Source organism: Gigantopelta aegis, unplaced genomic scaffold (genome assembly GCF_016097555.1).
Source record: "Gigantopelta aegis isolate Gae_Host unplaced genomic scaffold, Gae_host_genome ctg3499_pilon_pilon, whole genome shotgun sequence".
Taxonomy (NCBI): domain Eukaryota; kingdom Metazoa; phylum Mollusca; class Gastropoda; order Neomphalida; family Peltospiridae; genus Gigantopelta; species Gigantopelta aegis.
Genome location: NW_024533373.1, coordinates 737 through 11,638, shown reverse-complemented (window position 1 = coordinate 11,638; position 10,902 = coordinate 737). Strand labels below are relative to the sequence as shown.

Sequence of the window (10,902 nt, the reverse complement as noted above, 5' to 3'; positions counted from 1 at the left end):
TTGCCATAAGTTTACGTTTACACAGTGCCAAAACCACACCATATGCCCCCCCACCTCACCCATAGTCAATGTGCACACAGACACGAAGTTTTGAAGCTCTATCGTACTATCTTAGACTAGCACGTGGGTGGCAGGCTATCTCAATAACGACACATTAACGAAAGACAGTATATTAAAACTGAAGCTAGAAAACTCTTCCACAAGAATAAAGAAGTGTTTTAAATAATATTAGATGTAATCATGATTATTGTTTTAATTATAGCTCCAAGATGAAGAAGAAATCAATTATGTATAGAGGAAGCAAAATCAAGAATAGAACTAGGTAATCATCAATTAATAGAGTATTCTAATTTATATTTATTTCCTCTAATAGCACTACATTATAAAAACCCTTATCCAAGATTAGTATGTTATCATTAAAAATATATCTTCCTTCCTTATCACAATATACTTTACAGGTAAATGTTCCTCCAAATTTTGTACCAGCAAGTAAAAATAAAAAGTCACAAGTTATTTTCGCACAAAACAATCTAAACCCATTTATATACATTCACAAGATAATTAATATTATAATCACGTGTTTTATAAATATTGACTAAATCTATAGGACCATCCTCCCACATGTCTATACTCTATAATTAATTTGTTTTATCTGAATGCATAAAATATTATTGTTCAATAAGTTAATTAGGAAATTAATTATAATAGGAGTGTGTTTAATGAGAGGCAAAATTTTAGTCATATCTCAATAAATTATCTTATCCTTTAATAAAAGATAAATAGCATGTCTTTTTTCTTGAATAGTCATGTAGAAGCTGATCAAATGTTTTTATATCGATATAAGACTTCCTCTCTTAATATAAACTCTATTCACATTACAGTTAACACATTATAAGTAATCTGCTATGTAGTAATGGACATGTTCTCTTTGTATGTCCTAGTATACCACATATACTACAAGTGGGTGGAGCTCTCTTTTTAGGAGCAGGCCCATTGTCACCATCACTAGCAAAGATGCCGGTCTAGCGCTTGTTTTGTTACCAGACCCTTGTCCCCCTCCCTGATGGAACATCATCCCACTCAAAAAAAACCACACTGCTCTTCTCGAGGTTTAGGACAAGTATGAAATGGTCTACCTTGATTTTGACCCTGATGTACTGTTTTTCCTACAATACAGTGTGACTTCTATCTACAGTAGCAACACCAATAACACTTACTGTACAGCTTGTAATCCACATCGACAGGTCAAACCTCCTCTACCTCTACCAACACCTGAAGAACCTCCACCTCTTCCTCTAAAGATGAAATAGACACTCAATAAAAGTGATCATATTAATAGCAAATAAAATCACTGCTGTTTTTATGTATAGAATAGTACCTTTTAGTGTAAAGAAATCCAGAACCAGAGCTCCTTCCTGATAAAGAAGTTGAGTGCTGTTTATTAAGACATTTTTTACCTTGAGAATTATAAGAACTATGTGATGAGGAATAAGGAGAATCAACTCCAGTATTAGCTTCATCAGCCCAAAGAAAGGAAATTACATTTACCTTCATCTCTTTAGAACATTTTATAAAACTGTCTACCTACAAATGTACACATGTAATATCCATAATATTTAAATGACAATATTCAGACTACAAGAAAAGATAACTATAGTCACTGTAGTAGCTACAAAGTGATATACTTTAGTATGTTTCTTTATACCTTTGTTTGCACTTGTTTCATTTCTAACAGTTAACAATATGGCCTCTTCTCCACACATACAGACCACACCTCCTACTCCACCTCCTATCATACCCACACGTGATACAATAGGACTGGATGCGGCATATTGGATTGAAAAGATGGGGATAGCTGTGATGCCAGCTGAGGAAGAAGGAAAAGAAGGGTTCCAAGATCCATTTGATGAGGGAGAAGGTCCAGGAGGAGGAGGAGGAGGTGAAGGTGGTCCATCCCAACCACTCCCACTACTTTGTCCTCTTTGACTACTGCCTCCTCTCCTTCCTCGAGATTGACCTCCTACCTATTAACAGAGTACACATTACAGTGTGAGATGAATACATTGTTGAGTAATGGAAAGTTTTTCGCTTCACTTTTTCAAATGTTAACGTCAATAGTCTATAATATCCTCTAATGTACTGACCTCTTGTTGATGTTGTATTAGTAGTAGATGTAGATTGTTAATAGGACGAAATCCCAGTTCATTAATAAGTATATGATCACATGTTGTACAACCTACATAATCTAAATTAATTCCATGAGACACGGCACCTGTTTAAATTTGAGCTTCAACAGATGCACAGGAGCTGGTTGACACTATAGGAACATATATACATAGTGCATGCATGTAAGAACTAGCTTAGCACCTGCGTACAAAGAGAACTATCTGTTTCAGCTTCTATAACCCTTGAAGGAAAATATTGGACAGTTGTACATTGAGGATATCGCAAACAACTGAGCATAAATCTACAGAGATGAGAGTAGCTGTCAATAGAGAACTAATTAACCTATTTCCTTACCCTCCATCTTTCTTCTTCTTTACTACAAGGTTACCTTCTTGACAATGAGGACATTTACGTACTAATTCACTCAGAATTGGAGCCTCATCTATCATTTAATAAAATATATTTATTAAATCATTTATTTTCACTTCTTCATTGTATTCCTGAGGGGACCCAAAATATTGAGACAGGGCCTCATCAAGTTTTTTTAGCCTAAGAGTGTTATTATTAACAATGTTATAATTGGATCATCTACTTGACTATTTGCTTCTATAAAAAATCTTATACTTTGTTCAGCGTCTCTGTAATAACAGCTAACACAAGAACATACAAATAATATCATAATGATTACTTACCATCTTTTGTTTGCTGTCCTTCACATATTCGAGAAGAACAGTAATAGTCAAATAATGAAAAAAATGAAAACATATTAAACACCCTTTTCAAATCAGCTTCTAACTCTGCTCTTAGTTTGGTTTTTGATAACTGATATCCCCATTGAATATAGCCTGTAAAGAGGGCAATCATTTATACAGGTAAAATTAATATATCAAGAACCTTCACTAGTCCAATACCAAGTTCTCCTGGAACAAAGCTACCATCAGGTTGTACTCCAACATAGCGTCTTGTTTTAAATAGTTTCAATATGTTTGAATGAGTAGCCATCAGTACCTATAAATTAAATACTAGTAATATCTTTCAGGCATACCATCTTGTTTCTCACTGACCTATGCCATGTTCTCCATTAAAGCAATGAGATCTGCCTCTTGTAATAGAGAAGGTGGATTAGTTTCTCCTTTCGACCATCTACCATCATTATAATAGTTTGTTACTTCACATCAGAACTAACCTCAATTGATGATGGCTGGAATGTGCTGTTCATTTGATAAATTGGTAGAAGTCTGAAAAGACAGTTCTTTACACACTGGATCATTATCAATACTATATTATACCTTGTCTGACCATTTATCATTGGGTAAATTCAAGGTAATTTCTAGCTACAATCATTAGTCCTTGAGCTATGAACTAGTAGAAGATGACACATACACATACTCACTCTCCCCTCTCTCTCTCTTACCCTTTCTCCAGCAATATCAATTTCAACTGTTGTCTCTTGACCTTCAGCATTCTAAATAACAAAATGAGATATAATACAAGAGTCAGAAGACAGCGTATATACATACTTTAGAACAACAAGCTAAAAATTGTCTCACTACAAACTCATAAATCCTTTGTTCATTACCCTATAATAATAATATTATTTAATGTCATATAATATACTATAATAATGTACTTGTAAACTATTAGTATATTTAGTTGGGATAGATAGGTGGATGAGCATTGTCACTTTTAGTACCTGTCTAGGATTGGGACCAGTAGCTAGCAGATGGTTAGCAAAACCTATAGCATCAAATAGTGATATAACTATATTTGTCTTCTCTATTACCGCCCCATGTAGCATCTTGAGTTTGTTCTCTGACAATAGAGTCTAAATCAAATGATGGCGGAAAGATATTGTTTCTGTTCTTGGATAACTAATAAATCTATGGAGATATCATAAAATATGGAGACAGTATTATTAATACATTTAAATGACCTTTGTACTTACCCTTGAGTATAGAGTTTCTCTGCAATTTTCATTTCTCTTTAGCATTGATACGTAACCTTTCTGGAACAGAGTTTCTCCATTTCCTGCAAACATAAATCAACCAGTTACAAGTAACAAACACAAGTCTCCTCTACTAGCTACATCATGCAAGTAGTACCATATACAATATAATATACAATATAATACACAATGTAATATACAATATATATACAATATAATATACAATGTAATACACAATATAACATACAATATAATACACAATGTAATATACAATGGTAATACACAATATAATATATATAATAAATACAATATAATACACAATATATATAATATATAATATATAAATAATATAATATATAATATAATACACAATATAATTTCTAATATACATACACAATATAATATATAATATAAAACACAATATAATATTTAAACACTAGTAACAGGATATCTAATTCAACAACATCACACAGTATACTTTATTTACTATAATAAATTATATAGTTAACAGAGTATCTAATACAATAATGCATTGCTAAAGTACAGTACTAGATATAGTTCTATAATTAGTCTACTTACTACAGTATCTAAAGGTAAAGGTCTCCATTTGCTACGAGCTTTACTTTGTATGTTGGACCACACAAGCTTGAGGAGCCTGTGTAAATAATTTAACAAAACAATTATAATTGTTATTATAATATTTAATATACTAACTTCCATACATATTGATAAAGTATTAAACAACACGTATGATTAAAGAGTCGGCCCCTATTAAAATAGGAACATAATTATATTATTATAGTAATGATATCAATGAAGATAAACTACTGACCTTTTCCAGTTGAAATCAACTCTGTCATTTTCATAAAGAGAGTAACTTTAATTTTTATAGAATGGTTTAGGAATAAAATGCTTGTATTCTCCTTCATTTACAAAGGACATGTATAAAATAGCTTACATCTCTAAATCGTTTTACCCTATCAACAACAAATCCCAATGTAGGAAACTGACATGGGTCCATAACTGATTAACTGGTCAGACAGAACTTGAGGAAAAACTTTCGAAGACGCATTGTCATGAAAACGTGTAAAAGGCACATCCTAAAGAAAAAACAGACGTGAAGAGAGTATAAAAAGATTTTTTCTTAACCTATTCTCAAATCTACTTTCTTGTTCGCCTCTACAGCATCAACCATCCTTTGATCCAATGTTCCTAATGTTTGCACATGCTCTAGCACAGATCTGTGTACCATGAAATACAAGACTCTATTAGCAATACATTGAACACCTTAGAACATAAATACAATGTTAAAGACTTATAATATGATAATATTCATATAGTGTTCATCATACTGTTGAGTAATCTCAGAGAATCTAGCTCGGTGAATTCTAATTCTTTCTTGACTACAATCAAGAAAAAAATTCACTACATGAAAATAGTCTTAATATATACCTTCTAAGCAAACAGATGCAATTTCAGCTGCAATATCTCGCCTTTCTCTGTCACCATCAGTCCACAATATTAAGTCTTCAACAACCTCTTATTTCTCGTTGTAGTGTCCTCTTGATAGGGATGAAGTCATCTTGGACAGTCTTCTCAATTTCAGCATCAAACAAACCACAGTGGACAGTTATTCTATAAGGCAAAAAGAGTATTAATCATTGTGCTATTATGTCCTCACATACCATTTCCGATAAGCAAATATAAAATCTAAGGTTTGTAGATGACCAGATACTGATGTCATTACCATTGTAACACTCCTAAATTATATAGAACATGATTGTAATTAATTGATCATTAGTTACTTTGCCTAAAATGTGTTGAGTGAATTCATAATCTTGTTAAACTTGGAGAATCCCTCTCTCTGTAAAACATATTAATGAACATTAATAATAAAGCCACTGGTCAATTTACTCTCTGAAATTGGTTCTTGACATTATTTTGGCCCAATTCTCTAGCTGCATTCATCTTTTCAGCAACATTAAGTACTTTAGGTAGTTCCACTAGTCATTCTTAGGATTTTAATATTTTTTTAGAAAGTACTAATAATACATTTTGCCGGTAAATTTTATTATGGGTGTGGTCAAGTGTGATTTGATCACGCCTACAACTTAAGGTGGGCTCCCGTTGTTTTGCATCATGTCAGGTATAAATTATCATATTACGTTTTATTTTTTAAAAAACATTTTCCTGTTACAGAAAACTGCTCACTTGGAAGAGTGCAATTCTGAAAATTCTAATGCTACTGCAGTGGAAGAGAGCCATACTGCATTAGGATCATCAAGGACTTATCAGCTTTGCCAACCCTTTTTTGAAGGTGCTAACACCACTACTTTACCTACTACTCCTGAAGTTGATAACCACCACTACAATAGAGGTTACTTCACCTAATCCTGGTAGTAAGGGTCTGTATCCTCCTCAATACACCAAGGCGAAGAAATCACAACAACTCTCAGCTACCACAGCAATACTGAAGATTTGCGAGATCCTCGAGGAGCAGGAATTGATACAGATAATCCAGAAGTTTTTTAAAATCCTATTGCATCACAAAAACTAGCAATGTGTTCCTCACAGAAAGAAATCACTGTTACCAGTTACTCCCTCTGTACAACTTCATCCAGTCAACAAAACATGATGCTCCTCCCTCCATATCCTGGTCCTCCAATGCATTGGGAGGTTGCAAATGAGGACTACAAGGATATTTTAGAAACTACATCAACTATTCCAACTATTGGCTCAATGAAACTTTCTAATTACAATGAAGCGGAACAAGAAACGGCTCGGGCAAGCAGAAGCTATTAGAAAATGTTAATGTAAAAAGCATACAACAATAGTAAAGTAACATTTCACTAAAACAGGTTAATTCTGTGTACATGTGTTTGTTTATCTTGTCTGTTATCATCAATGACATTACTTCCTAATAATATTCCAATCATGAACATTGTGTTATATCATTTTCACTATGCCTCCTTTCTCTTCCATCCAAATCTATAGCCAGCTGAAGTAGAACAACAACATTCCACAGTTTATAACACAAATGAACTGTCCTCTTTTTTACTTGTTTACGTGTCTACTATTATGCAATTATTTCATCACTTCTCTTCACGTCAACTGCAAGTATATGCTCGTGGAAAGTAAGTGCTATATTTAGAGTACAGTTACTGGTAATACACTTTTCCGTAGGCAGTACGTGCTCTCAATGCAAAAATCAAGCTGAAGTGCAAATAGAAGGAAAAAATATAGCAATGGGTTTGCAACTGGGTTGTTGTGACTGAGTTTTTTTTTGTTCTTGGTAATTTTTTAGTCATTTATTTTATGGGGATTATATTTGTTATATGTTGATGGTTATAATACAAGTTAATGAAGTATGAACCAAATATAGACCGGTTAATTTTAAAAATAATATATAATACAATTCTGAAGCTGCATTTAAATATTATATATGTCCAAATGTTCTTGATCTGTCAGCCCATATTAGCATAAGAAATAATGTTTAAGTGTTATACCAGGAAACTGGAGGGTTTGATATGTTATTTGTTAAATAAATCTGCATTATACACGGATAATGAGAGCGTCGTATAGACCCATGTGTCATAGTAAATGCCATGGTTACTGATTCTTTATATGACACCACTACAAGAGATAAAAGAAGCAAATTATAGCATTTGATGGTTCATTATATAAGCTAAGCTTATGAAGCTACAGTTGTTTAGATATTGCTAGCCCGATAGCGTACATATAAATTAGATCTAAGATTATTATTAATCTAAAGTTTGTTAGATATTGAGTAGATCAGATAAGAGGTAGAGTAACTACAATTATTATGATCCTTTTTTTCTTTTTTTTTTATATTACTTTTTTTTTTTTTTTTTATTATCAAATTTTTACTTTTTGTTTATCCATCTTTTTCTATTAGGCTTTTCCCTATTTTTTCTTTTTTTTTTTTTTTGTTTACATTGGTTTTATAAGTGTTATTACATTAGTGCACCAATATATGCAGTAAGCATGTACTTGTGTGTTTGTTTGGGACTATAATAAAACAGTGTATGGCTTGTATAAGGCAGTAGTACTCTTTTGAATAAATACTGAGAGTCACTCTATTTACATGATCTAACCAAACACACCCGATGGATTAATTTTTGGACAATAATACTCTAGAGGAAATAATCAAAGTGAATTTTTCTGTTATTGGTCTTATCCTGAGACTACCATGTGAATTCTTAATACGAATTATAATGTGTGGGAGTATTCCATGCTGAAATATCACTCTAGGTTACATTCCTGTGGTTGACTTGAAAGGCAGGGCTTCTAAGAGCTGTATTATTGCTGTCTTTACAATAACAGAAGTAAGCGGTTAAAGTAAAGTCAATGGATCAAGACAAAAAGCAGGTGAGGGGAAAATCTTCATCAATCTATTAATAGTGTGCCATTCAATTGATTTATATTGCAGAGCATAATTAGTGCTTGATATTTGCATAATGTTATCATTTACCAACGGGCTGCCTTCTCAATAATGTATATACATTTGCAGTGAAAGCTGCTTTATATTACTCAATTAAAAAACACTGGAATATTTAGAATTATTATCCAGGATACTTGTAGCGGAGAGGATCAGCCTGTAGAAGAGACACCACCATCACCACAAAGACACAATTTTCAAAAGAGATTGAAGAAGCTGGAACAGGACTGAACCTCCCCCTCAAATTCTCCTCATGAGAAAACTCCATCTCCAGAGGCACCTATTCAAATATAGAACTTCCAAGTACCCTCCAGAACCTCCACCTCAACAACGACCACAATCAACATTAGTGGTAGGAAGTTCATCCACTCTTCCATCATCAAGCAAAACGACCAATCTCAGAGAATATTGATCCACAAAATGGATCAACAGGTGAAGATTAATCTATGATCGACTCAGTAACTCTACCTCGTCCACCTAACATTCCCACTGTATCAATTCCCTGGAATCCCCAGTTGATAAGCCAGTTAAACACAAACACTACCTTGATGTGATGATCAACTGTAATAGTATACTTTGTCTTCTTGGGAAGATCCCAAAAAACCTAACCATATGCATCACAGTAATGTACTTAAGATAACCAGATTCCTCGCATTACAAAATTTAATGAATTAGTTACCTGATATAAAAAACATAGACCATACCCGGTATGTTTATAGCTCTCGGCTTTGCTTGTTTATGGGCTTCTGTGGTAGCAAACTCACACTGCCAATAAGGAGGAATTACCCTAACTACATGCTCTAGTATAGTAATATGTATGAGCAAATAGCTTTGATAGGATACTATAAACACCTTTCTATATATAGTATGATAATTATGTCTCGATACATCAGGAAATGGATTCAATGGAAGCTATTATGTGGTACAGTATCATACAACAGTTAGGAGTAACCTAGAGACAAAAAGAGTAAGTGTGTAACTGCAATATGTAAACACAACTGTGTACAAAGCATCCCACATAATCAAAATACACAAACAAAACTTGAAGCACAAAGCAGTATATTATATAACAAAACTTTAAAGTGTATATTTTAGATTTCCTATAATCAACTACAAAATGGAGTGAATCCCCATGGATAGATCAATGCCAGGCTTAATGAATTATGACTTGAGAGAAGAGACTGTCAGTAAATGATGCAAAATTGTATAGGTTTATATTTATATACTATTAATGGATAGATCTCTTAAATTTTAGTCAGTAATAGACAATAATTAATCTATTGTGTTAAAAGTCTATGAGACCAAACAAGAAGATGATCAACAGTATATAACTAAGAGACTGTCAGTAAAATAAATGCAAAATTTTGTAGTGTTTTATTTAATAGATCATTAGTATATAGATCTCTAGTCAGTTTATACTATGTAATAGGACCAAACAGGAAGTGATCAACGGTATTTAAGTAGGAGTGGCTAGAAGAATCACTAATTTTGATAACACCCTCGAACGTATAATATATTCATTGTCTTGTTTGTAGGTAATAGAGGGAACACGCCAAGAGGAGATGACTGAAAACAAAGCAAAAGAAAAAGAAAAAGGAGGGAAGGGAAGACGTCAATCCTGATCAAAAACGATTGTGATGACCTTCCAACTGACCAACGATACTCACAATCATTTCTATGTGGTTGTGTAGTTGATATTAAATATCTTGGCTTTTGTTTGCCTAATTCCAGCAATAGTATTACTCAACAAAAAGTGGCGTCTCTCCCCTTGTTGTATTTTCATTCCTTGTGTTCAAAATATGTCAACTAACTTTTATGTTATTGGGTATCTAAATATTAGAGTAGTAGATTTATAACAACTCATACCATTCTTGGGAGTAATAGTTTCTTTATCACTGAGAGGAGGAATGTAGGAGAATTGACGATATTATAAGTTAAGATACATGCATGTCTGGGATAGATGTTCCCGCTAAATGTGCGTGTATGTTGTTGTTTAACCCATAGGCCACAAAAAGGTTCAATTAAGGGGTTGACAGTGTGCCTTTAAAGTATATGGGGTATTCCTGTATGCACGGGGCCTAGACAATTAGGTTCCTACCTGGGTGTATTAATTTACGTAATAAGGATAATATTTGGGCCAATTACCTAATTAGGCGTTTACATAACTGTTGTTATGAATATATAGGAAAAAGATCAATCCAGTTAATTGCTAATCGGTGTTACTGACAATACTTAACTAATGGATCGGTACAGCAGGTATGTGTTACTTCAACTTTATTTTGGTTGGATATAACATCAATGGTTTATATGACGATACTATAAACAATCAATT

The 10,902-nt window shown here is 33.1% G+C and overlaps 1 pseudogene; it reads right to left on the bottom strand.

Moving 5' to 3' along the window:
* Positions 1 to 3,030: 3,030 nt before the first annotated feature.
* On the bottom strand, positions 3,031 to 6,376 carry LOC121392192 (annotated as a pseudogene).
* Between the last annotated feature and the right edge of the window lie 4,526 nt (positions 6,377 to 10,902).